This window comes from Chiloscyllium plagiosum, chromosome 32 (assembly GCF_004010195.1).
Source record: "Chiloscyllium plagiosum isolate BGI_BamShark_2017 chromosome 32, ASM401019v2, whole genome shotgun sequence".
Classification (NCBI taxonomy): Eukaryota; Metazoa; Chordata; class Chondrichthyes; order Orectolobiformes; family Hemiscylliidae; genus Chiloscyllium; species Chiloscyllium plagiosum.
In genome coordinates, this window is record NC_057741.1 from 19,641,665 (window position 1) to 19,669,402 (window position 27,738).

The window sequence follows — 27,738 nt, forward strand, 5'->3', positions numbered from 1 at the left end:
GATGGCTGATGAGGGAAAACTGGTTGATGTTGTCTACATGGACTTCAGTAAAGCCTTTGACAAGGTCGTTCATGACAGATGGTTATAAAAGGCAGTCACATGGTATCAGCGGTGAGCTGGCAAGATTGATACAGAACTGGCATAATCCTAGGAGACAGAGGGTAGCTAATTCTTTGTTCATTTCAAATAACGATCAGAATTTTCCTTCAAAAGATGCAATGGTTTTAGCATAAGCCATTAGCTGTGACAAAATTCCAATAAGTCTAAGGGTAATTTTGCAAATCTCTCTCCCAAATGTGAAAATTTTACTTGTTTTTCTGTGGAATGTCACATTGTAACTCTGACAGGTGGAACCTGGTTGAAGGGGCTCTCTGACGTTAGGTCTGTTCTCCTGGTCCACTCCATAATAATGCTAACTTGCTACACACTCCTCCCAACTGGACAAACATAATTCTCTTACTTTGCTTACCGTTTCAACACGTCAGGAATTTGCACAAGGTAAACCCGAAATGGAAAAGAGCCAAGAACCATCATTGTTGGTCTAGAAGAGCAACTAAAAATTTAGAATCTCCCAACATTTTTATCTCGGATACCAACATTTACAAACCCCAAAGCCACTAATATATCTCAGAGACAATGAGTGTTAGAAAATAGTACCAGGTGAGTCTGGAGAACGAATGAAAGGAAGAGTGAGAGTGTGATAAAAGGGGAATAATTTTGTTTCCATCTTCACAGATGCTGCTAGACCGACTGAGGTTTTCCATCATTTTCTCTTTTTATTTCGAATTAAGGTGGCCCAACCCGAGAATCTAATTGACTGGCCTTGTACCACTTGAATTGCACTTAAAGTGCAAACAGACACTGAATATCTCTTAGCACTCCAATTATATCCCACACTTCAACATATACACTAATGTATCAAATGTTGGTTTGAATGCTGTGGTTCTACAACATGTTAGAGATATAACCAACCACTAATGGTATTTATAAAACAGATTATAGTAAGCTAGAGGACTCACTTTTAGGCAGCCTCATGAGATCAAAAGATTATTTCTTTTGCTCAGGAGACATAGCTGCAGAGGGGACTAAACAGTCCAATGCTGATCTACACACTTGCCACTTGTGGGGCAGATGGCATTTGAAGAGGCAGGTGAGTGGGATTCTCAGGTTTTCCTCACACTTATTTCACAGTTTGCACTTGGCATTCTCCTGGGTTTGTCAAAGTTGCTCAAGATGGTTGGTATCTTCACAGATGCTTTTACTCCAATTTGGGTATTCCTGGCAAGAGATTCTTATGAATAATGTGAAAGTGAGGACTGCAGATGCTAGAGATCAGAATTGAGTGTAGTGCTGGAAAAGCACAGCAGGTCAGGCAGCATCCGAGGAGCAGGAGAATCAACATTTCAGACATAAGTCCTGATTCCTGATGAAGGGCTTATGCCCGAATCGCAGATTCTCCTGCTCCTCGGATGCTGCCTGACCTGCTGTGCTTTTCCAGCACTATACTCTCAATTCCTATGAGGAAGTGAAGATGCTATACTTTGACGGGGAAGTCTTAACAATATCCTCGAAATGTTTTCTCTGCCCTCATAATAACCACTTGCCATGAATGTACACTGACGTAGAGGGCTGTGGAGGCCATGTCATTGAGTATATTTAAGACAGAGATAGACAGCTTCTTGATTAGTAAGGGGCTCAAAAGTTATAAGGAGAAGGCAGGAGAATGGGGTTAAGAAACATATCAGCCATGATTGAATCAAGAGCAAACTTGATAGGCTGAATAGTCTAATTCTGCTCATACATCTTATGGTAATCATTGATTCAGAATGTCAATTTTGCAAAGCTGCAAAAAAGGGAAATAAATCCGATTCTTAAAAAGGACAAACTTCAAATAATGACAACATGTTAAGCATAAAAATCCAATTTTGGTAATATTTGCGAGAAAACAAATCACTATTAAGAGAGAACTTCACAGCCATGCAATTAATGTATGCCTCAAGTGTCAAAATAAAAATGCAAAGCTCTGATAAGCTTTAGTCCTAGTCAGTAAACTGTTCATAGTTATGTGACAGGTTTCAAAACCACTAGAGCAGACACATACAGAATTAATGGTTGCTCCAAAACCTTCAAACTTAATTGGGTTCATTAGGCCCTTTCTACAATCCAAAAGCAAATTTTACATGTTAGCATGCACTAGGCAAACTGTAGCTTATGTAATTACCCAGAAGTTGGTGCAATTAAACTTCTATTTTTAGACTCTTGGTGTACCAGCCATCTGGGTAAGCTAAATCATTTACACATGTAGCCAGCCATTCTTTAAAAAGGGATAAACTAAGTAATTAAATATTAGTCAGCCTAATCTCAATAAAAGGAGTAAAATTTTGGAAACTGAAATGAACTGTTGAGACTCTATGAACTACAATTTAGAAAGTCATGGATTAATCAAGGATAGTCAGCATAGACTTGATAAGAGACACCATCATTGACAAGATTGAATTTTTGAGATAACAAGGAGGGTTGTGTGGACAGCACAGCTGATGCAGTTTACATTGATTTCAAACAAGGCCTCTGACTAAACCACAAAGCTGACGAAACCGCAAAGTAACAGCCTATAAGATTAAGGGGAAAGTGACAAATTCAATTCAAATTAGTAGCAGATAGCAAAAAGCTACAATCGACTGATTTTTTTCATGACTGATCGCTGTTACCAGTGGGGTTACACAGACTTGTACTAGGTCCCTTGATTTAATGTCAAGTAGTGTCTCAAATCCAGCTATCCATAAGCTGGAATTCTCTGAAAGTTGAACACCTTTTTGTATCAATTTTAGCTGAGTCACATTTTTAAAATTTTACACGATGAGTCAGCTGGGAATTGCACTGAACAATGTGCTGCCTGACTAAATATTTGCTTCACAATTTACTGTATCCTCTGCTTCAAGCAACACTTGACTCCACCCAATCAAGCTTAGCCCAAACAGCCCACAATTTAGCAGTCTAGCCCGAAACCAGGCTTGGTCTCAAAGTTGTGGGATTAGAGAATTTGTATATATCAAAGACTTTGGCCTAAATAGGGGGCATATGAACCTGCATAAACTACAAGACATTTGGCTGTGTGTCTGATCATGAGGGCAAAAAGTTGTAGATTGATTAATAATATCAACGGTCAGATGAGCAAATGGTCATGGATGGACCTCAATCAATTATTCTAAAGAAGAGTCATACTGGACTCAAAATATTAATTCTGTTTATGTCTCCACAGAGGTTGCCAGATCTGCAGAGTTTCTCCTGTACTTTTTGCTTTTGTCCCCGTGAACTGCCACAGCTGGTTGAGAGATTGAATCAGTGTTGTTGGCTTTGTTCTGTACCACATTCTAATTATCTAACCAACTGAGCTAACTGACCCCACAAGGAAAAGGGAAAACATAATAAATAGTAAGATACTAAGAAGCATAGAAGCGCAAAAAAATTTTGGAACACATGCTCTTGGATCTCTGAATTAGTGTGTCACGGGTTTAAAAAGAGACGGAGGTGTTTATTTTATTATCCAGGGCAGTGGTGGAGCAGTAAATTAGTAATCCTACAACCTCAGGCTAATATTATGGGGATGTGCATTCAATTCCCATCATTTTGCAAGGTGCAAAATCTATAAACAAATATAGATTTATTTTTAAAAATTGAAGATACCCATGTTGTTCAAACATGTCTTCCCTTGTCGTTCAAAGTAAGATTATTGCTAATTTGAAACAGGTACATGATCCTTGGTGAAATGCTACAGTACATTGTGATCAACATACACTGTGTACTCTAAGGTTTACAGCTGAAAAGCCTGTGAAACTGGCAAGGTTAATTTAAGGCAAGAGAAAGGTTTGGAATGAATATTTTTATAAATAAAAATAACCATTAAATAACTAGAAAAGTAATGCGCAATCCCTGTCAGTGCACATTCAGGCACAAGCAGTGCAGTCATCTTGTAGTTATTGTAAATTTACTTGAATTATGTATTTATTTTTGGCAGAACTGAATGAACATCTGACTATTCAGGAATGATTAATGATGCTTCATTTATTACTGGTTGCAAACCTATATCCTCTACATACAAAACAGTGGCAGGATCAGTTTATAAACCTGACGTGTGAGCACAGATCACCAATACACTAGAAGATGCGTATAAATGGCCCACGTTGACAAAGAATGCAAAACATTTTGAGTTAATTTATCAGAATGGACCCAAAGTTGCTGGAATTATGAAGAAGCATGAACAGAGCCTCATTATCAATGCACAAAAAAAACAGCAATTTGCAGAGTACAGGAGATAGACCACAAATTTTGATTCTCTGCAAATTGCTTGATAATTTTGTGTTACTCTGCTGGCCTCGCTGAAGCTGATGGAAGTCCCATCCCCCTATCAACCTTCCTATTGACGTTAATGACAATAATGACAATTGCTGGGTTTACAAAGTCAATACTAATTATTTCAACCATAGCACATTGGGCTGATAACTAACATCACTGGAGGCTCTGTTAATAATCTAATTTATGGTCCTGACATGACACTCAACCTTGGAGGCCCAGAAAGGGAAACAGTAAAGCTGTGGATGCTTCATGCAGAAGGTAGCAAACTGCTCTTTTTGCAAGGAGGAGAAAGTGAGGACTGCTGATGCTGGAGATCAGAGTTGAAAGTGCAGTGCTGGAAAAGCACAGCAGATTAGGCAGTGTCCGAGGAGCAGGAGAATCTACATTTCAGGCATAAGCCCTTCATCAGAGCTGATGAAGGGCTTATGCCCAAAACATCGATTTCCCCTGCTCCTCGGACGTTGCCTGACCTGCTGCGCTTTTCTAGCGCCACACTCTCTAGCCATTTGGATACAGAACTGGCTCAAAGGTGGAAGACAGAGGGTGGTGGTGGAGGGTTGTTTATCAGACTGGAGGCCTGTGACCAGTGGAGTGCCACAAGGATCGGTGCTGGGTTCTCTACTTTTTGTCATTTATATAAATGATTTGGATGCGAGCAAAAGAGGTACAGTTAGTAAGTTTCCAGATGACACCAAAATTGGAGGTGTAGTGCAGGTGAAGAGAGTTACCTCTCATTACAACAGGATCTTGACCAGATGGGCCAATGGGCTGAGAAGTGGCAGATGGAGTTTAATTCAGATAAATGCGAGGTGCTGCATTTTGGGAAAGCAAATCTTAGCAGGACTTATACACTTAATGGTAAGGTCCTAGGGAGTGTTGTTGAACAAAGAAACCTTGGAGTGCAGGTTCATAGCTCCTTGAAAGTGGAGTCGCAGGTAGATAGGATAGTGAAGGCGTTTGGTACGCTTTCCTTTATTGGTCAGAGTATTGAGTCCAGGAGTTGGGAGATCATGTTGTGGCTGTACAGGATATGGGCTGGGTGCTGGCAGGTGGGACTAGATTGGGTTGGAATGTCTGATCGACATGGACGGTTTGGACCGAAGGATCTGTTTCCATGCTGTACATCTCTATGACTCTATGACTCTCGATTCTGCTCTCTTTGAAAGAAAAAGTTGCATTGAATCCATTTGTCAGCCATCCATTTACTTAGTACACCTTCGTTGGTGAATGCAATTTCACTAATTTCCCTTCTTCCAGTCATCTGATTTATAACTATTACAAGAATGTTTGCTGTATCCTTTACAGTAATGACAGAAGCAAGATGCGTTTTGTTTAATCTACCTTTTCCATATTATCTAACTGCCCAGGGGACCAAGGCTTACTTTACACTTCTTTTAAATAACTTTACCAACTCTTGATATCATTTTATGTTTGTCTCTAGCAAAGAGGAGTCATAGAATCATACAGCACGGAAACAGACCCTTCAGTCTAACTCATCCATGCCGATCAGGTATCTTAACATTACCTCGGCCCATAAAAAGCAGAGACACATTCGGAAGCTTTTCCAGGGTTTATTTTCACATACTAAAGGGAGGTCCTGCTTTTCCTCCCACTTTGGGGGAGGGGGGGGGTGTGTATCTCCCTGAACAGTTGCAAGTCATTGATTTTGCACTAAAGAAAGAAAGGTCTGAATGGTTACTGGTCCAGCAACATGAACTACACTTTGTCTCCACAGATGCCACAGGACCTGCTGGGTTTTTACAGCAATTTCTGTTTTTGTTTCTGATTTTGCACTACCTCTACTAATTATTCCCTAGACTAGTATGCCAGTTCACTTCAAGCTCAACGTTCATGCCCACTAGTCGCTCTCATACTAGCTTTAGTTCATAATACTAGTCTTAGACGCAATCTTGTTTTCAAATGTAAAATTCAATCATGTTCTGTCATGGTTACCTGTGGATGTCTTTAATCAGATTATTAGTTCATCTTGTCAAATTACACAATACTAAGTCTAATGTAGCTCCTCTCTAGTTGGTTTCAGAATGTGCTACTAAACTCTCTCAAACATATTCTATAAACTGTTCATCCAGGCGACCATTTGTAACTGATTTTTCCAGTTTACATGTAGATTGAAATCACACAATATTGTTGTCTATATCAGAAGAGCTCATTACTTTTACCACATTGTGGCTACTGTTAGGGGACCACCAGATCCACCTCCTACCTTATTCCTGTAACCCTGCATTTCCCATGACTAATGCACCAATATACACATCCCTGGACACAATGGGCAATTTAGCACGGCCATCCACCTAACCTGCATATCTTTGGACTGTGGGAGGAAACTGGAGCACCCAGAAGAAACCTACACAAACATGGGGAAAAGGTGCAAACTCCACACAGTCACCAGAGGATGGAATCGAACCCAGGAACCTGACTGTGAGGCAGCAGTGCCAACCATGAGCACCCGGGCTGTCCCTAAAAGATAAGGAAACAAATCCCTCCTTCCCACTTTCCTGAACTCCACACTCAAACTTGCAGGTTGCACTCAGTTTCTTTTACTGCACTTGTGATCTTGGCTGCACTAAAGAACTATATTTATAGCCAGCTAATCTAGACTTGAAGTAAATCAGATTCAACCAGTTACCTAATTAATTGCTCAACACCATCAACAGGGTGTATTTATCCTGTCAAAGTCATAAGAAAGAAATAAACTCGGTCTATTCACACAGTACTTTTCTGTTGCTGCTAATTACAGAGTAGGTTGATTTTAAGAATGAAATTTTAAGAACTTGAAACCAAAAAAAGTACTTTTGTGTGTCCTTGCTCGTTAGTCACTGAAAAAGTTAACATTCAAGTACAGCAGGCAATTAAGGCCACAAATGGCACATTGGAATTTGTTACAAAAGGATTTGAGTATTAAAGATATCTCAATACAATTATAGAGATCCTTGGTGAGACTCCATCTGGAGTATTGAGTACAGCTTTGTCCGCAGTACCGAAAAAAACAGACTTGTCATACACAGAATACAATATAATTCATGAAATTAATTCCTGGAATGAATGCACTATCTAGGAGGAAAATATAAATAGACTTGGTCTATATTGTCTGGAGTTTAGAGAAATGACAGGTGATCTCAAACACACAGCAAATCAAACCCTGGGGGTGAACAGAATCAGATTATCCTATTAGAAGGAAGATGGGCAAGGCCCCTGTCAAACTCAGTCTGAGCAGGTGTTGTGGTGCAAGAGGAAGCAGATGATTGGATGACTATGGTCTGTAGAATATATAGCTTACACCCATTTAAGATATCTTCAAGTATCTAGAAAAGTTAGCAAGTAACTAAGTTCAGGTTTAAGTCAAGGCAAGAAAAGGCATGCTGAGAGGTACATGTGGCCTGTCATATGTGGGAAGTCATGGACCTTGTGAAGTCACGTCCCTGAGATGATGTGTGCAGGAAGCGCTCCCAACTTGGGAAATTTGCTTTGGAGCAATGGCTAGAGATACAGACATCCACGAGACAGAGTTATGTGGATAACACATTTAGATAATACAGATAAAAGAGGGGGGTGGACTATGCGATCACCAGACAAAGAGAAGCAGGCAGGTAGTGCAGGACTCCCCTAGGGCCCCATTCGCAAATTGGTTTGTATCTTGAAGTGAGGGCTTTGATTCCTCAACGGAGTGCAGAAAGAGGCAAGCTTTTGGCACCACAATCAGCCTGACTGTACAGGAGGAGAGGAAGAAGACAGGAGGTCTGATAGCGATAGGTGATTAGAGTCAGAGGTCTACAGCATGGAAACAGGCCCATGCTGCCTAACTTTCATAATTAAACTAATCCCATTCACCTGCATTTAGTCCATATCTCTCCAAACCTATCCCATCCATGGACCTACATAAATGTTTGCTAAATGAAATTGTGCGCATTTCAACCACTACTTCTGGCAGCTCATTCTAGACATGCGCCACCCTGTGAAAGAATTGCCCCTCTGGACCTTTTGTATCTCTCCCCTCTCAGCTTAAACCTATACCCTCTAGTTTTAGACTCCTCTACCATGGGGAAAAGCTGTTGGCTATCTATGCTTCTCATGATTTTATAAGCCTCTAAAGTTACTCCTCAGTCTCCTATGCTCAAAGAAAAAAACTCCCAGCATATCTAACCTATTCTTATAACACAAACCTTCTGTCCAGCTAGCATCCGAGTCAATCTTTTCTATACTCTTTCAATTTTAATAATATCCTTTAGTAGAATGACCTGAATGCATGAAGTGCTCACCATTGTCTGTACAGCTCAAACAAGACATCCCAACTCCAACACTCAATGTTCTGACCAATGATCGCATGTATGCCAAAAGCCTTCTTCATCGCCTTGTCTACTCATGACTCCATTTTCAAGCAGGTATGAACCTACACCCATTGATCTCTTTATTCTATAACACTCCCCAGGACCCTACCATCGGCTGTGTAAGTCTTGCTCTGGTTTGACCCACTAAAATGCAACACCTTGCATTTATCTAAATCAAACTCCATCTGCCATTCCTCAGCCCACTGACCCAGTCTATCAAGATCTGCATTCCCAGATAACATTATTCACTGTCTACTACACCAATCTTGGCGTCATCCTCAAACATATCAACCATACCTTCTAAATTCTCATCCAAATCATTTATATAAATGATGAATAATAGTGGACCCTATGACACGCTGCTGATCACAGACCTCCAGTCTGGAAAACCACCCTCTACCACCACCCTCTGTTTCCTATAGTTAAGCCAATTTTGAATCCAATTGGCCAGCTCTCCCTGGATCCTATGAGATTTAACCTTGCTCAACAACCTACCATATGATACCTCATCAAATTCAGTAATTAGGGGAACTAATGGCAGGAATTTCTATTCAGAAGTGTTTAATATCAACATGAAGATGGTCCTGAAATGCACAGAAGACTGCTCAACCAAATTCTGGAAAACTAAGCTGGACAGGTGTTCGAGGTGGCATTGAGGGAAAATTTTAGAGATAGCAACCACAGCATTGTAAGTTTTAAGTTTGATATGGAAAAAGAAAAAAAGATGGCCTACAAACAAAGGGCTTTGGATTGGATGAAGGCAAATTTTTAAAAAATAAAATAGAATCTGTTCAAGGTAGACTCGGAACTACTTTTGGGTAAATCCAAAGCAGGATAGTGGAAGGTATTCAAAAGGAATTAGAGAGAGTCCAGGCCCAACATGGTTCCTTTAGAGTGAAATGTAGGAACAACAAGCCCAGAGAACCTTGGATGTAGTGGAATTGGATAAAAAGAAAACGAGATGCATATAACAGGTACAGCAAGAGCAAATAAATAAAGGCCCAAGTGGAATATAGAATGTGCAGGGGGATTATGAAAGCAATTAGGAAAGAAAAGAGGGTGCATGAGAAACATTGGTGGGCAACATTAGGGAGAATCCCCAAATATTCTACCATTTATAGCAAGGGAAAGAGAGTAACCAGACTAAAGACTAGGGCCCATTAGCAATCAAGTGGGAAAACTATGCATCGAAGAGTACTGATGTTAAACAAGCACTTCACATTTGTTTTCACTTTGGAGAAGGATGTCAATACAGAATTCGGGAAGCTGGACTGGGAGGTTCTTGAGCAATTTAACATAGCAGTTGAGGAGGTATTGAAGGCTTTCAAAGGCTTTAAAAAAAAAGTGAACAAATCCCCAGGTCCAGTTGAATAGAATTCCAGGCTAAGGTGGGAGATGGAGGAAATCACTGGTGCCCTTACCCAAATTTTTAGCTCCTCTCTGGCCAGAGGGGATTTACCAAAGAACTACACGATAGCTAAAGTGGTTCCACTTTTCAAGAATGGTGATATAAATAAAGCCAAGGAATTACAAACCAATGAGTTTCTCAACAGTTGTAGAGAAACTATTACAGAAAATTCTGCAAGAGCAAATTAATCTCTAGAGAGGTAAGGTTTAATCAGGGATAGTCAGCATGGCTTTATCAGAGAGAGGTCATGCTTAACAAATCTGGTTGTATCTCGGGAGGAGATGACCAACCTTGCACATGAGGGTAGGGCAGTTAATATATAAGGATTTCAGCAAAACATTTGACAATATCCCACATGGAAGACTAACACGGAAGGTTAAAAGCACATCAGATTAGGGGAACTTGGCAAGTGAATTCAAAATTGGCATTTTGGTAGGAGAGGAGAGAAGAGAATTTGATAGTAGAAGATTGTGAGACTGGAGGCCTGTGTCCCGTGATGTATGATTGTGTGGTGCTGGAAAAGCACAGCAGGTCAGGCAGCATCCGAGGAGCAGGAGAATCAACGTTTCAGGTTTCTTCATCAGAATGAGGCTTGTGGGTCAGGGCTGAGAGATAAATGGGATGGGGTGGAGTTGGGAAAGCGATAGATGGAAGAAGGTGAGGGAGAAGGTGATAGCTCAGAGGGGGCAGTGATGGATGGGTCCGGAGGGTGGCGCCGAGTTGGAGGCTTGGGGATTCGTCCTGGGTCCCTTATTGTTCATGCTATGCATAAACAATGAGAAAATTGTTGGTTGTAGTGGTGGGGGGATGGAGGGTTTGGGGATGGGGTGGGGTGCAGGGTGATGATATGTTTTCAGATGAAATGATAATTGTTTGGGTGTTTGACAGTGAGGATTAAGTATGTCCTAAGTAACAGGTCAATGGCAAGTGAAATATAAAAGTGTGCATATGAGGCGATGCACTTTGGTAGTAGTAACAATACAAGGAAGTACTCTACAATTGGTGGGCCACTAGGTAGCTCAGAGTTGCAGAAGGGTCTTTGGATGCTTGTCCATAAATCCCTGAAGGTGGCAGGGCAGATTACTAGATAGTTAAGGAGGCATATAGGACTTTATCAGTCGAGGCATAAATTATAAAATCAGGGAGATCATGGTGGTGCTGTACAAAATGTTGGTTCGGCCACAGCTAAAGTACTGTGTGCAGTTCTGGTCACTGCACTATAGAAAGGATACTTTTGCACTTAAGGAGGTGAAGAGGAGGTTCATCAAGAGGTTGTCTGGGATGGAGCACTTTCGATATGAAGCTATTATTTGATAAGCTTGGGTTGTTTTCTTTGGAGCAATGGAGGTTGACAGAGGAATTGATGGAGGTAATTGTACTAGCCTCCACCACTTCCTCTTGCAGCTCATTCTATGCATGTACCACCTTCTGGATGAAAAGTTCCACCTCAGGTCATTTTTAAAATCTTTCTCCTCTCACCTTAAACATATGCCCTCTAGTTTTGGACTCGCCCACCCTAGGGGAAAAAAAAAATCAACTATTCCCCCTATTCATGGCCCTCATGATTTATAAACTTCTAAAAGGTCACATCTCAGCCTCTGACATTCCAGGGAAAAAAGTCCCAGCCTCTTCCTATAGCTCAAACCCTCCAGTTCTGGCAACACCCTTGTAAATCCTTTTTACACTTTCTCAAATTTAGGAGGGCAACCAGAATTGAGTGAGTATTCCAAAAATGGCCTCACTGGTGTCCTGTACAGCCACAACATGACCTCCCAACTCCTACACTCAATGCACTGACCCATGAAGATAAGCATTCGAAACACCTTGTTCACCACCCTGTCTACCTACAACTCTACTTTCAAGGAACTATGCACCTGCACCCCTAAATCACTTTGTTCAGCAACACTCTCTACCATTAACTGTACAAGTTCTGCTCTGATTTGTCTTACTTAAAATGCAACACTTAACATTTATATAAATTAAACTACATCTGCCATCCTTTGGCCCATCTGATCACAGTTCTGTTGTACTCTGAAATAATCTTCTTCACTGTCCATGACATCACCTATTTTGGTGTCATCTACAAACTTACTAATCATACCTCCTATGTTCACATCCAAATCAATTTCTGTCCAAATTGCCATAAAAGCTTAATCTTTTCGAACATATTAAAAACATTGAGAGATGTGGGGAATAATGTAGGAAAATGCTGCTGAAATAGAATGACCTCTCTGAACGGCAAAACCAGCACAAATGGCTGAATGGCCTACTTCTATACCTATTGCTTATGTTGAATGTTCTCTTCCAGCAAAGTTGAAGAGGCCAGAAAGTCTGGTATGAATCAGTGGAATAATTCCCTGTTCTACCACAACAATAGGAAGAAAAATCTGTATTTATTTCATCAAGAAAATTTAACCAAGTACTGCATATCTTTATGATAGCATTAAAACACATTTTCATAATCTAAAAATTATACAAATTAAAGAATTATTTAACATCAGAAAAAGTATCAAGTAACATTGAGTAAAAGAGCAACAACAGGATGCCATGAGTAGAATCAATCGAAAAACAAAACTAACGTCATGAGCCGGAGAGCATCAGTTTAAATAACACGCAGGACAAACTCTGCGGCAATGAACAACACTATTCCCATCGGCACCTCACCTCACATAAAGCACAAATCCATTTGATAAGAGTCCAATCTCTACGCACGGCCTGTCAGTTGGGTTCACGGGCACAGGCTAATGATCTTTCACCAAGATGATGTGGAAAGCAGCTTGGCTGCAATTGTTGGCAACTGCCTCCAGTGGAACATCAGGTGCTGACAGCATCCTTGGAGGATCATCACCTGCAACTGGGTTCTGCAAGGCCTCTTCATGTAACACAAAACGTGGCAACGCATCCTGCATGAGTATGTCCAGGGTGGTTGGTGAGGAAGTTGCAATGTCTAAATCTGGCTATCATGTAAGAACACTATTGCGAACAACTTTTCAACTGCCCAAACAACAGTTACCTGTAAGATGGAAGGTGGCCATGTTTCATGAGTAAATTGGGCTCCCCAGGTAGTTGGAAAAATGCTGGCTTTGATCTTGCACCTTCCAACTCCATGGTGATACCAAAAAAAGACCAGAATTCTGACTCAACATTGCTTGTCCCAATCTCCGTTACTCCAGAAGGAACATAGCCTCCTCATCCTCCTGGTTAGTCACCAACTCAGTGTTTAATACAGCTTCAATTCTCAAGGGGTTTTGGACTAGTGAGTGGAATCAACAAACTGTTATAAATGTGCAGCATATTAATTTGTCATATTTTTGATCTTCATGTTCAATGTATATAGAAAAAGGTAATGAAAAAAAAAGGTGTCCGCCTTCTGCATGAACATCCATTTTGCAGCTAAGAAACATTTTAATCATGCAGCCATCAAAGCACATGCACTTCACATATCTCAAATATCACTTCCCATTTTGTTATCCTTAAGTATCTACTTATCTCTGAATAAATCAGGGTACTTAACACTGAAAAGTGTATCACCAATACAGTTCAAACCTCCATCAGGACCACAATAAATCACCCTATGGAAACCATGTGAGCCTTGGCTTCATGGGTGAGAAAATTCTTTCAGGAAGAGAGCATCTGTATGTGCTCTTGCTTAAATTTTCTGCATTTTGCTCTGGGTCAAATAAAAATAAGACAGTTACTTAAATTGCTTACTGTAAGAAACCTCTTTTCATGCATTCAATTTTTCTCTCCAGCATCGATAAAGCTGTGGCATTCATCTTAATGGAAAAGCTGACCCCACCACATTTGGAATAACTTATTTGCCTTTAGTTCTACTTAGAGCAAACAATTGATAAACAAAAATACCCTTATTTCACCAAAGCAACCAAGATAACACTTTAGCTAGGGAATTTTGAATTGAATGCTTAGTGTTTTTGCCTTGGTCAGGTCATTTGTAATCTTGTTCATCACATTTCTGTTGGCTGTGGAGGATGTTGTGAGGACCTCTGTCACCTCCTGAGTGCACCAAACTTAACGTCTAATGAGCTATCATCTTGGAAGCTCCTGACAGCTGCTCAAACTTTCACTTCAAGCAGTACACTCCATATAACATCCCTCCTTTGAAATTCTACAAATACTTTCTAACCTCCTGGGGCATTTGTCTGAAAAGTGCATTTGCAGAAAACCGTTAATTACTTTTTTTACTGTATTGATGAGTACGTTTACTAAAATGTAGAAGAAGCTTTTGTTTAATTTAAAAGTTGATTAAAATTATTCAGTTGGTAGGTTGCTCACCTCAGTGCTGCATTTGACTGAATTATGACAAGACTTTTTACTTAGATGTAATTGTTGAGGAAGAAAGGCTGTTGGGTAGCACGTTGACAAGGCCTCATCGCTGAGCTATCACCATAGTGCCATTCAAACATGCAAACTACAATATGAATGGTGAAGTCACAGTCAAATTATCATTAACCACAATAATTTGCATTACATTAAATTTCAGCCCCATAGGTACTTAGACTCAAAAGATGTCGATGAGACCATTGATCTAACAATACAGAAGTTAGTAATTTAAAATTTGAAATATGGATATTGATATACATTGTTTAAAAGGTTTTAATGTATATATTTCAACTCCTAATTTTATGCATTTGATTGGTGCCTCATAATTCAGTTTATTTAAGTTAATTTATGATTGGTTGATTGATGCTCAGTAAACCGTTGCAGGAGTGCAATACATCAATTTAACTTTATGTCAATACACATACACCCTAAGAAATGGACTGCAAATAACAGGCTGTTTGTTTTATAAATAAAACTATACTTCCAGACATAACATGACACCCCCCCCCATGGCACAGGACTTGAATCTTTTGACTCTGGAGGTAGAGACACAACCAGTGTGCCTCAAGTCAATTTATTGGTTACAGAATAAATCAATGTGGCCTTTCAAACTGCTTCAACATCCCAGCTGTATCAATTCTTCAGCATAGCAAAGCAGGAGACAGTCAGGCTACCCCCAGACCAATCCTGATATTTTTGGGTTTGTATTGTTACACAAACAGCAGAACCAGTGTAAAAGGTAGAAAAGGCCAACAAGGTCAACCAAAACCAAATAGAAAGTAAATTGACTTGCAATTTCAACAGGAAACCACTGGATAGGTAGTGCCTGGCAGCAAACCTGAAGAAACAACAATGGAGCTCGTTCAGTCCTTTTCTAATCTTACAACATCCAATGTGAAAATACAAGTTTGAAGTAAATGGAAAACAAAATGCTGCAAACACAGTGACAAAGAAAGCAAAATGACTTTCCAGACTTAGGCAGCATGGTGATTTAAAAGATTCCACAAAATAGTGGCAATTCAGTCATTTACCAGAATCTTTGCAGAAACCTTGGTATCCAAACTATCATTTATACTGAAAGCATAATCTGGAGGGCCAGTTTTTCATGGTAAGTGACTATAGATGAACTGTTGTAATGTGGTTAATTAAAGCTGGCTGCAAATAAGGTTTTTCAAACATTTAAGGTTGTTTTCCTATGAAAATATATTCCTAGGCCACTAAATTTGTTCAAATTTAGGAACTATTATTTTGAATTACATTGAGCCAGATTCAGAAGATGTCTTCCACATATCTGGGTGTCACAGGAGGTTGATTTCATTATTTTTAATATCTGGTAAATTTCCAGTGGTTTTACTTACACTAAGTCAAAGGATATAGAGTCATAGAATCATGGAGCTGTACAGCAAACAAATTTCTCAGTCCAATTTGTCCACGTTGACCAGATATCCTAAATTAATCTAGCCCCATTTGCCAACATTTGGACCATATCTCTCTAAACCTTTCCTATTCATGTATCCATCTAAATGGATTTTAAATGTTCTAATTATACTAGCCTTCACCACTTCCTCTAGCAGCTCATTCCATAACTGCACCACCCTCTGCATAAAAAAGTGGTCTCTTAGGTCCCTTTAAAATCTTTTCCCTCTCACCTTAACCCTGTATTTCCCCTACCCTGGGGAAAAAGATGTTCACTATTCACCCTATCCATACCCTTCAAGGTTTTATAAACCTTAAAAATGTCACCCCTCAGCCTTAGATGCTCCAGGGAAAACAGCCCCAGCCTATTCAACCTCTCCCTATAGCTCAAATCCTCCAATCCTAGCAACATCCTTATAAATCTTTTCTGAAAGCTTTCAAGTTTCACAACATCCTTCCAATAGGAAGGAGACCAGAATTTCACACAATATTCCAAAAGTGGCCTAAGCAATGTCCTATACAGCCACAACATGACCTCCCAACTCCTATACTCAATGCACTGACCAATAAAAGGCAAGCATACCAGACGCCTTAATTGTGGGAGGTTAGAAATGTAGTTTCTGCAGGTGGGGGGGGGGTGTTGCAGGGGTGGGACATTATACAAAGGGTCACAGAATTCTTGTAGCATGTAGCATACTTAAGGCTAATACTTTAATGAATATAGAGGGGCTTTTAAAGAAAATAGTTTTAAGCTAGGAAATAACTTTAAAGTATTCTAGTTGACCACAAAAAGCAGCAGCAGGGGCATTTCACAATAAAGCTTACAGTATGACAAGAGAAACTGGATAAAAGAACAAGCTGTAACAAACAAGGAACAAAGAATGCAGACAAGGACAGCAGGATGACCAGATAAGAAAATAACTAGAGAGAAAAAAACAAGTGAGGTAATCGGCTTATGATAGGATGGGAAAAGGAAAGCGTGATTCCACAACTTGTAAACTGAATAAGAAAGCTAACATGCTCTGTTTTCGCGCGCATTTCTGCTCGATTGCAGAAGCGTCCAGTATTTGCAAGGCTGTGATAAATTGTTCTTGTTTCCAAGACTTTGTCTCAGGCTGATTTATGAGTGAGTTCTGTTTCTCACATTAATCACTATCCTGTCTATTTGCAACTTCACTTTTAAGGAAATATTAACCTGTACTCCAAGGTCTCTTTGTTCAGCATTACTCCCCAGGACCTTACCATTAAGTGTACAAGTCCTGCCCTGATCTGCCTTTCCAAAATGCAGCACCTCGCATTTATCGAAATCAAACTCCATCTACCACTCCTCGGTCCATCTGATAAAGATCCCGTTGTAATCTGAGGTAACCTTCTTTGCTGTCCACTAACCTCCAATTTTGGTGTCATCTGTAAACTCACTAACCATTCCTCCTACATTCACATCCAAATCATTTATATAAATGTAGAAAAGCAGTTGACTTAGCATTGATCCTTGCGGCACACCACTAGTCACAGGCCTACAGTCTGAAAAGCAACCCTCCACCACCACCCTCTATCTCCAGTTCTGTATCCAAGTGGTTAGTTCTCCCTGTATTCCATGTGATCTAACCTTACTAAGTAATCTACCATGAGAAATGTTGTTGAACACCTTACCGATCACATTAACACTCTGCCCTCATCAATTATCTTCATTACTTCATCAAAAAACCCAATGAAGTTCGTGAGACATGATTTCTCCTGCACTTGCCCACCACCAATGTCAGACTCATATGTCTATAGTTCCTTACCACCTTTCTTAAATAGTGGCACCACATTAGCCAACCTCCAGTCTTCCAACACCCCACATGTGGCTATCGATAATTCAAATATCTCAACAAAAGGCCCAGCAATCACTTCCTTACCTTTCCACAGAGTTCTAGGGTACATCTGATCAGGTCCTGGGGATTTATCCAACTTTATGTGTTTTAAGATGTTCAGCACAATTTCCTCTGATATGGACATTTTTCAAGATGTCGCTACTTATTTTTCCACATTATCTTCCATATGCTTCTGCACAGTAAACACTAAAGAAAAATCCTCTTTTAGTATCTCTCCCATATCCTGTGGTTCCACATGTAGGCAGGCTTGCTGATCTTTAACGGGCCGTATTCTGTCCCTTGTTACTCTTTCATCCTTAAAAGGTATTTGTAGTATCCCTTTGGATTCTCCTTCTCCCAATTTGCCAAAGCTATCTCACCTCCCCTTTTTGCCCTCCTGATTTCCCTCTTAAATATACTCCTACTGCCTTTATACCCTTCTAAGGATTCATACGGTCACTGCTGTCTATACCTACATATGCTTCTGTCTTATTCTTGAAAAACCTCAGTTTCTCTACTGTTCTGGACCAGACCAGCTCAAAATATTTTAAGGTAGCCTAGACCATAGCTTTTCTATTTTAAAAGATATATGTGAAGTATGTGCTCCAGATGTGCTGCAACTGGTCAAACATTAAGCAAAAAAGGAATGTAGAACAACTATTGTAGAACTTAACCAAATAATAGATACACTACCCAATACTAATTAACTGTTTGTATGTAGTAACAACCTATAAACGCACCCCTCGGCAAAAAAGTAAATTCAGACATAGATTCTTATAGGCAGTCCTTCAATCCAGGAGGAAATAACATCAATAGAGATTTCAGAGAATGTAGCAGCTAAGAATCATTTTACTGAACTCTTCTGGGACCCAAACAGCTTCTGACTGCTACAGCTAAAAAAAACTAGAAAGCTTGACCTGTGAGGACTGGCCTCTCCCCTTCCATTGTTACAACTGTTTCAAAAACAAACTAAAGGCCTCCTCTATTTGTTGAATTAGGCCATCTTCCATAGCTACTTTAACATCTCTGCCTTTACAACTTCTCTTCAAAAACAAAACCCAAGACAAAATTACCTTTCTAAAAGTAGCAGCATCTTCACACCAGTTATCCAGCATTCCCAACACCTATCAGCCTTGGCCTTCACCCAAACAGGAACACACTGCCTCTAGACTCTCCTTAACTCATTTTTGAAGGCTTCCCATTTTTCATCCATCTCTTCATCTGCGAATATCCATCCTAAATCAACTTTTGAAAGATCTTGCCTAATACCATCAAAATCAACCTTCCTCCAATTTAGAACTTCAACTTTTAGATCCAGTCTATCCTTTTCCATCACTATTTTGAAACTAATAGAATTTTGGTCACTGTCCCCAAAGGGCTCCCCTACTGACACCTCAGTTCAACCAATAGTAGATCAAGTTTTGTACCTTCACTTTGTATATATACATTGAGTCAGAAATTTTGTTCCTGTACACACTTAAATTTCTCTCCATCTAAACCCAAACACTATGGCAGTTCCAGTCTGTGTTTGGCAAGTTAAAATCCCCACCATAACCACCCTATTATTCTTACAGATAACTGAGATCTCCTTACAAATTTGTTTCTCAATTTCCCATTGAGTATTGGGGGTTCATAGTACAATCATCCCTTTCTTATTTCTCAATTCCAACCAAATAACTTCCCTTCATGTATTCCAAGGAATATCCACCCTAGGTACAGCTGCAATGTTGTTCCTAATCAAAATTACCATGCCCCCTCCTCTTTCCCCACCTCTGCCCTTCCTATCCTTCGTATAACATTTATACCCTAGAACACTAAGCTGGCCAGTCTTGAGCCACATTTCTGCAATAGCTATGATGCCTCAAACCCATGTTCCAAACCATGCCGAGTTCATCTGCCTTTCCTGTTTGGCCTCTTGCATTGAAATAAATGCAGTTTCATTTATCAGTCCTACATTGTTCGCCTCGTTGTTCCTGCCTGCTGACTGTTAGACTTGCTCCATTTCCCAACTGCAGCAGTTGTAGATTGATCTTTTCTCACAGTCCCCCAGGATCCCAACTCTACCCCCACCTCCATGCCCATCCTGCGCTCCCCACCCCCATGCTTGACCCTTTACTTGTTTAAAATCCTTCTGATCAGCTCTGACAAATCTCCACACCTGTATATTAGTCATCTTCCAATTCAGGAGCCATTGTTCTTCTACAGGTCACCTCTACCCAAGAGATTCCAAGCATTCAAAAATGAGAATCCTTCTCCCCAGCATCATTTCCTCAACCACGCATTCATTTGTTCTGTCTTCATATTTCTATCTTCTGACTCATGGCACTGGGCATAATCCAGATATGCCTACCCTAGAGGACCTACATTTTTAAAATTCCTACCTCATATCCTATGTTCTCTCCTCAGAATCTCATCCTTTTCTCTCATGTTGTTAGCTCCAATGCATATAATGACCTCCTGCTGTGTAGGTATATCATTTTAAAAAGTAAGACTAAAACTGTCTTCAGCAAAGTGTAGCAGAGGAAGCTTTTAAAATATTACTTGAGAATGATTCATGCTAGGAATGACATTTTATGCTACTTCAGGATTTACATCTGGCAACTGAACAATTTAAATTCCATTTTTATAACATGGCATGCTCAGAATCCTATTGGTCCACTGAGGATTGAATTCAGTCATCCTGTCCATTATTGTGAGAACCCATATAAGTGGCCTCTAATTTATAATATTTCTTCAGCATCATTCAGGAATTTTTCATGTTTTTGCATTTTTATAGCCAAGGATGTAAAAAAAACAAGACGTAGGGAGATAAATCATATATCAGGATCTTAGCAACATAGGGAACTGACACTAAATGTTGGTATCTGTTAAATAACATAATCAGAGCAAGGATGGGATGCTGGAGTTTATCAGAATGAAGTGGCCAATTACTGTCAATCAATACCATGACTATCATCCTCTGATTTGACAGAATGGTGCAAGAAAACCAGACTTAGATTCCAGAGGTCGATCACTAATGATAGAAGGTGCAGAATCTTGGACTTGACAGCATTAGCTTGCAGGTTTTTCTTGAGATCACTGCAAATATTGCCTTGGTAACTTTGTGTTTTGAACATGTTGGTCTTTCAAAATCTATTAATTAGAACACCTGCATTTGCTAAGGATTATGGGAGTTTTCCCTCTTAATTTCCCCACCAATGACCCCAATGAAAAGCTGACAGCCAAGATTCCGGTCAACTCCATATGATTCCATCCTAAGTGTAGAAACGAGGCCATCAACTACTCCCCCCTGATGCTATTAATAAATATTACAATCCATTGATTTTATCTTCTGAATTTAATTTGCAAAGGTTTCCACCAAAGTGCAAACATATTTGACCCAGTCTGCAAGACAAGAACTTGTGAAGTAAGAGTTAAACTGGTTTTGGGATTGCAAGCTACAATGATGAACTAATTCAAGCCACTGATAGACAAAAGAGAATATAACTTCAGAGCTCAGTTAGTGACCCTTTGTTGGATAAAATTAGCTTGAGCCTCCAAATATAACACATTTTCTCGTGGCAGGTATTACTTTTATTAAAAAAATCAAATTTGTATTTTTGAAAAACTTATACATAATTGTAATAGTTGGCCAAGTAGTACTGTTAATGTTTATTCAATACAGCAAACAAGAACAAAAATGTTTAAAGTGTGATAAACAGAAAAGCAAATATGCAAGGTTAGGAATTTTGTTAATAATTTTCTAAGTATCAAAGCCACTAACATTACAGAGGAATCAGCACTGTCAAATGATCACTCCAATATAAAAGCTAAGCATCGATTATAAATGGAGCTCATTCAGGAATTATACAAATTCACATTTTATACAACAAAAATCAGAAAACAAGTATCACCAATTCCCAGTTCTCTATTTGCTACAAAACAACTCATTAGTACTTTACGTTGTTCACCAGTGGTCCTTTTAGCAGCAGAACAAGCAACCCAAAAAGGAGTTAATTATTTTAGCACCATGCATTTACACATAGATAATCCATTATACCCTCTTAAGTGTTGAGAAATTTTACTGCAACACTTCTTTCATAGTTATTGCAGTTAATGGTTCTCTGCAATGACTGTACATGATATTTTGTAAAAAAGTGCTTCTATGAAATAAACGAAGGATTAGCTGCATCTGGCAACATCCTCTGAATACTGTCCAATAAGGACAGCATTTCCTCTAGTTATCTTCTGAGCAAATGTGTGAAAAGTAAATACCTACTTTCAAGTATAAAGATAGACATTTTGCATGTACACAAATTCACATTTTAGTATCATAAATATAAATGCAATTGTATATATTGCTGAGACTTCAAACTCATCTGCAACTGAAATACACTAAAGTAAAAAGGTACATCACCTCCCAAACTGTTTTTTGCTCTGTCATATCCTTTCTCCACTTACACTAAAGACTTTGATGTCTTGTTGCTCTTCCCTATGATTGTTATGCTCATAGCATGTACATTGCTAGGCAACCAATCCAAGCATAATTTGCTGTGGCAACATTAATTTTGAGCAACAGACATCAAAATAAATATCTCATTGAGGACAACATTTGTATATAAGAAAATACATATCTTAATATAAATGCTGCACCTTCAAAACATTAAATTTGTCTTCTAAAATCAAAGAATATCTGACTTAAACATATCAGAGATCTTCTATTAAAATTTGATTTGACACATTCAATTTAATCACCCTGGTGTGTATGCACTTTTTTTTCCCCAAACAACATTTTCCCCTTCCTTTCTCAAAAGCATCAAATTTGATTTCCACACACAGGAGGGATCTTCTGGATCTCCCAAACACAAATGTTTACTTGCAAGACTCCACAGAAAAAGCAATCAGGGTATTCAAATACAAGTGCATAATTTGGGAATTCAGCCTGAACATGCCCTGTCAACATGCATTTGAAGCCAGAGCTAATTGGGTCTTCCTGAAGCAGTCACTAAGCTCAATCATGGCACTGCAGCAGTATAATTAAAAATGAATTCAGCATTGTATTTCACAAAAATATGAAAATGCAGGTGGACTTTACCACAATGATCTAATATTTGCATAATATATACATATAGAAACAAAATAAAAGTCACTTTCAACTTCAGAGGTGGCCCCTTGCCCTAATGCAACAAGAAAACTCTCCTGCTGTTTGGCGGGCTTTTCAGCATATTAAGAACCCTGTCACAAGTCCTGGCCCACAAGAAGCCGCTGGCCAGAGATCAACAGCCACAGTGCTGGAAAGCATGGCTGGAAAGCAACAGAGTTCCACGTTGTGTAGCCATGATAAGTCGCACCAACAACATAATGATGAGAGTTTTTTTTGAGCGGGTGATGTATTGTGGGATGGGGGTTTACAGTGAGAAGGTCAGCGGCAAACAGCCTTCAATGGCTAACTGCTGGCCCCCATCCATGTCATCAATTCACCCAGACGAAGGCACATCCCAAACCCCGTAGATAGAATGCCTGAGACTCCCTCTTAGGATAACAGCCACTTTTCTCATCTACTGTGTTGCAAGTAATTAGACTAATAGCAAGTGGAGGTCCTCAAATGATCAAAATATTGCCCAGTTAAGAGCCTTAGCTGGAGACAGATTAGAAATGTTACCACTAGACCAACTCCCAAAAGTTGATTTTGAGGTGGTGGCTAGTGCTCAATGGTTTGCCCTCCTGCCACCTTTTGGGAGTAGAAAAATCCCATAAAGAAATTGAGTTTCTTGAGACAGATATGACAAGCTTTAATTTTATATTGGTGAGGATTCCTGAACCACATAGTGACCGTATCACTTGAAAGATGTTTACACTCTTCAGTTCTTTACACAGAAGAGAATCTGCTTGCTTGCCATGATATTCCATTGGGTGGAGTATAACTGCATGTTATAAAAGAGTTATGAAATTATTTCAATCAAAATTAAACATGAATGAAACACCATAATTAAAAATACAAGGGAAAATCAGGGCAAGAAATAAGGTATGCAAGTAAGGACAGAGGAAAGAACAAGAGACACGACAAGGATAAAGTCTGGAAGCCAAAAACAATAATTAGAGACTCAAATATACATAATGACATTAAATTAATCAAGGAATGTAAAACAAAAATGTAAGAAATATTTCATGGGCATAAAAAACATTAAGTCAGTATGGGAGCTAATTCATGAAAGAATGATCAGGGTAGGACAAATATTAATAATTTTGCTTCACTGGTTACTGGCGAGGATTATTAGGTAGACATGACATAAAATGAGATTAAAAATAACAACCAGCTTATTTATAATGTAACAACTTGTTTTTTCAACATCTTTAAAGAAATGCAACATTCCAAGATGCTTTACAGGCGCTTTATAAAGCACAATATCACACTGAACCACATAAAAAGTGTGGAAAACTAAAGACTAAAAGATTGACTCAACAAGGTTATGTTTACTCAATTTATAGGAGGAAAACACAGCAGAGGAGCAAAGCTAAGTAGGGAAGGTGTGCCAGAGCTTGGGCAACTGAAGATACAGCCATCAATAGTGGAGCAATTAAAATTGCTGAATTAGCCAATATTGGATGAGTGCAGATATCCTAGAGGAGTTTATAGAGATTAAGAGGGTCAAAGCCACAGAGGGATTTGAAAACAAGGATGAAAATTTTAAATATCAACATATTGGTTGACTGGGAGCCAAAAGTAGGTTAATGAGGCACACAGGATATCGGGATAATGGGACTTGCTGCAAATTAAGACTCGGGCCAGAATTTTACATGCCCTCCAGCTTACAAAGAGTAGTATGTGAGAGACCACACAAGCGAAGGTTTTTTAGTAGAAGAACTGTGACAGGGCAAAGTTGGATTATTGTAGAGGTGGAAATAAGCAGTCTTAATGATGCTATGAACATGGAAAGATTAAATCTAAATCAAACGCAGGATACAATCCCCAGCCCTGAGAGACTACATCTTTAAAAGGTTCTAGCGAAGAAGTAAAAAAAAAGGCAGTACATTATGCATATAATTCACTGAAAACAAAGTAGAGTACACTGCCTGGTGACTAGCAAATAATTAATGTTACACGTGTGTTTGACAAGATAAGCAAAACATGTCCAGCAACTGTAGATTAGTCAGCCTAACAGCAGTAATAGCATTCCTGCTGAAGGAGAAAAAAAAAGTAGAAAATTTAAAATACCAATGAAGAGTCAACATGAATTTCACAACCAAGTCTTGCTTGGTCCACCTCAATGTTCCCTCGCCAAAGAACTCAGAGACAAAAGACAACATACCAAAATAATAGACCTAGATTTTTATCAACAGATTAATTAAGGAAGTCATAGCATATGGAATCAGCGAACAAATACCACAACAGATAGCTGACTCACTATAAAACAAAAGGAAAGTGGAGGTAAAGGAATATTTGAAAATAAGAATCTAAATGGAGAACAGGAGAAAGTAATACTTCCAGGAGTACAAAACACACAAATGCTTAAATGTGGTGATATGATACAATAAAACAGCTACAAAACAAACCAGTGTTGGATTTGCTGAGAGAGAGAGAGAGAGAGAGAGAGAGAGAGAGAGAGAGACTTGAAAAGGCTTTCTGCTAAACTTGCATGAAACCTTGGTTAGACCACACTTGAAGTATTGTGCACACTTCTGGTCAGAAGGCTACAGCACAGAGGGATTTACAGGTCCTCGTGCATGAATCACAAAACATTAGCGTCGAATTTCAGTGTGTAACAGGGAAGACAAATGGAATGTTGGCCTTAGTTTTAAATGGAATGGAGTATAAAAAAATTAGGGAGGGTCTTGCTAAAATTATACAAGAACAAGACATTGGCCTACTTATAGTATTCCAGTTGCAATCGGTTTTCATCCCCTTATACAAGGGGAGATATACTAACATTGGATGCAGTCTAGAGAAGATTCACTAGGTTGATTCTGAGTAAGGGATTTCGTTAAGAGGAGAGGTTGAATAAGTTGTGCCTGTACTCATTTAGAAAATTATAGGTGATCCGACTGAAATACAGGGCTTGACAGTGTAGATACAGAGAGGTTGCTTCCTTCATGGAAGAGTCTAGAACCTCAGGGTATAATCTCAGAGTAAGGTGAAATGAGAGTTATTTTCCGAGGGTAGGCAACTCTTTATTGCAGAAAGCTGTCAAGGCTAGGTTGTTAAGGTTATGCAAAGCAGAGATAGATGGATATATTTTCAATCAGTAAGAAAATCAAATATTATGGGGATAAGGCAGGAAAGTGGAGTTGAGGTTTAAAGATGAGCCACAATCTTACTGAATGGTGAAACAGACTCAATGGACCAATTGGCCTACTTAGATGATACGATGGCTATATATGAAAATGGATACAGAGATCCTGAAGAGGATGCCAAAAGATCTGCATGGATATTACCAGAACGGAGGTCACTACAATCAGCATAAACATATAAAATTACTTTTCTTTGAAAACGGGGTATACAAGTACAAGTCCATCTTCTAAAAATGATGAAAGGGTTTTATAGCTTCGAGGAACCATGCCAATTGTGAGGAATGAAAGGCCACAAATACAAGATCGTTGCAAATAAATCATCAGAAATCTAGAAGAAACAGTTTTTATATCAGAGTGGCAGGAACATGGAAAAATGAGAACTATTTAAAGGGAAACATATGGGCAACAATGGGTTGGACATTTGAACCAATAGCATTAGAAGACTAAGGATGGAAAGAAGTTTCAGTGTTGTATAAATGCTGTCCTGAACTGGTCGGGCAAAATGGACAGTTTCTACACAATTAACAGAATTATGAAGAATTAGTCATTTTGAAGTATTGAACTGGAGCACCACTGAAAAAAAGACATTTTTACGAAGCTTTTCATCTTGTACACTTCAAGATAATTTGCAATAATGTCAATTTAAGGCGAAACCAACATTTACATTACGTGAAAGGAGATAACAGATTGGCTGGCAAGTGAACTGATTGGTGGTGTTCATTGCCTAGGCTAAGCAGAGTATTCCAAGGTCCAGGATAACGTGTTGAGGGATGCGCTGAAGCTTGGGGCAGGTGCCGCCAAGGCGCGGTGGGGAAAGACCACCGTGTAACATCTGCCTGCCTAAGAAGAACAGGGGGCCCACCAAATCAGTTGGGCTCCGCTGACGCCTCAGCAGAAGAGCTGGATAGTAAATGTACAGACTTGCACATAGGAAAAATAAATTTCAATGTTTGTATGTAAATAAATGTAACGTGTGCACAAGAAAGGCATGACCAATTGTATAGAGATCCAAATAATTTTATGAATAAAGTATATTTTTGAAATTAAAAAAACTTGGTTTAATATTTGAACAAAGCCTGACAGTTAAATGTGAACCATTAACTGAGACATTCTCCACAGTAGAGAATTGTCCTGACAAGCACAAATTTAAAGCTTCAACAATGTCCTTTATAACCTAATTCTATTTACTAATCAGTTTCGAACAAAAATGCTAAAATGCAAGGTGAGCATGGTCACAATACTTCGAAACTAAAAAGGTGATTTACAAAAATGAGGAAAGAATTAACATGATATAACATAATGCTGGAAAGTTTAAGGAAAGTTGAATCTTGGAACTGATCCCATTACATTGATGAAACTGACACCAGAACAACAAACAGGCTCATTAAATATAATTAACTAAAGAGTACACAGCCAAGGTACTGAATGGTTGTGATGGAGCACTCACTAAAATATAACTAACTTCCTACAGTTATTTATGCTTTCATTAGAAAAAAAATCACCTGTGTAATCTTCCTGTACAAAAACTGACATTTATTCATTATAAATTGGAAAAGAATACAGAATAGAGATCTTAATTAGTTCAATAAACCCCACTACAATTAAAACTAATTATAAATTGAACTGTAGGGGACTTACATCATTGATGTTTATCCACATATTTTGTATATTTTTATTAATAATTGAAGGAAAGTATTTTTCTCTTTAAATTTGTGCTTGTCAGGACAAATCTCTGCTGTGGAGAATGTCT

General features: G+C 39.0%; 1 protein-coding gene across 9 annotated transcripts in view; it reads right to left on the reverse strand.

Annotated features, from left to right (window-relative positions):
• The window catches only part of inpp4b (inositol polyphosphate-4-phosphatase type II B), a 1,028,621-nt gene that overhangs the window by 919,614 nt on the left and 81,269 nt on the right, over positions 1 to 27,738 (reverse strand). Inside the window, exon 1 of one of the 9 annotated variants that reach the window (XM_043674150.1) lies at positions 22,117 to 26,801. The exons of the other annotated variants lie outside the window; for them this stretch is intronic. The gene's annotated coding sequence lies outside the window, so the exon portion shown is untranslated. Of the gene's footprint in view, positions 1 to 22,116; positions 26,802 to 27,738 lie in introns of those variants that run through there. 9 annotated transcript variants of the gene reach the window in all.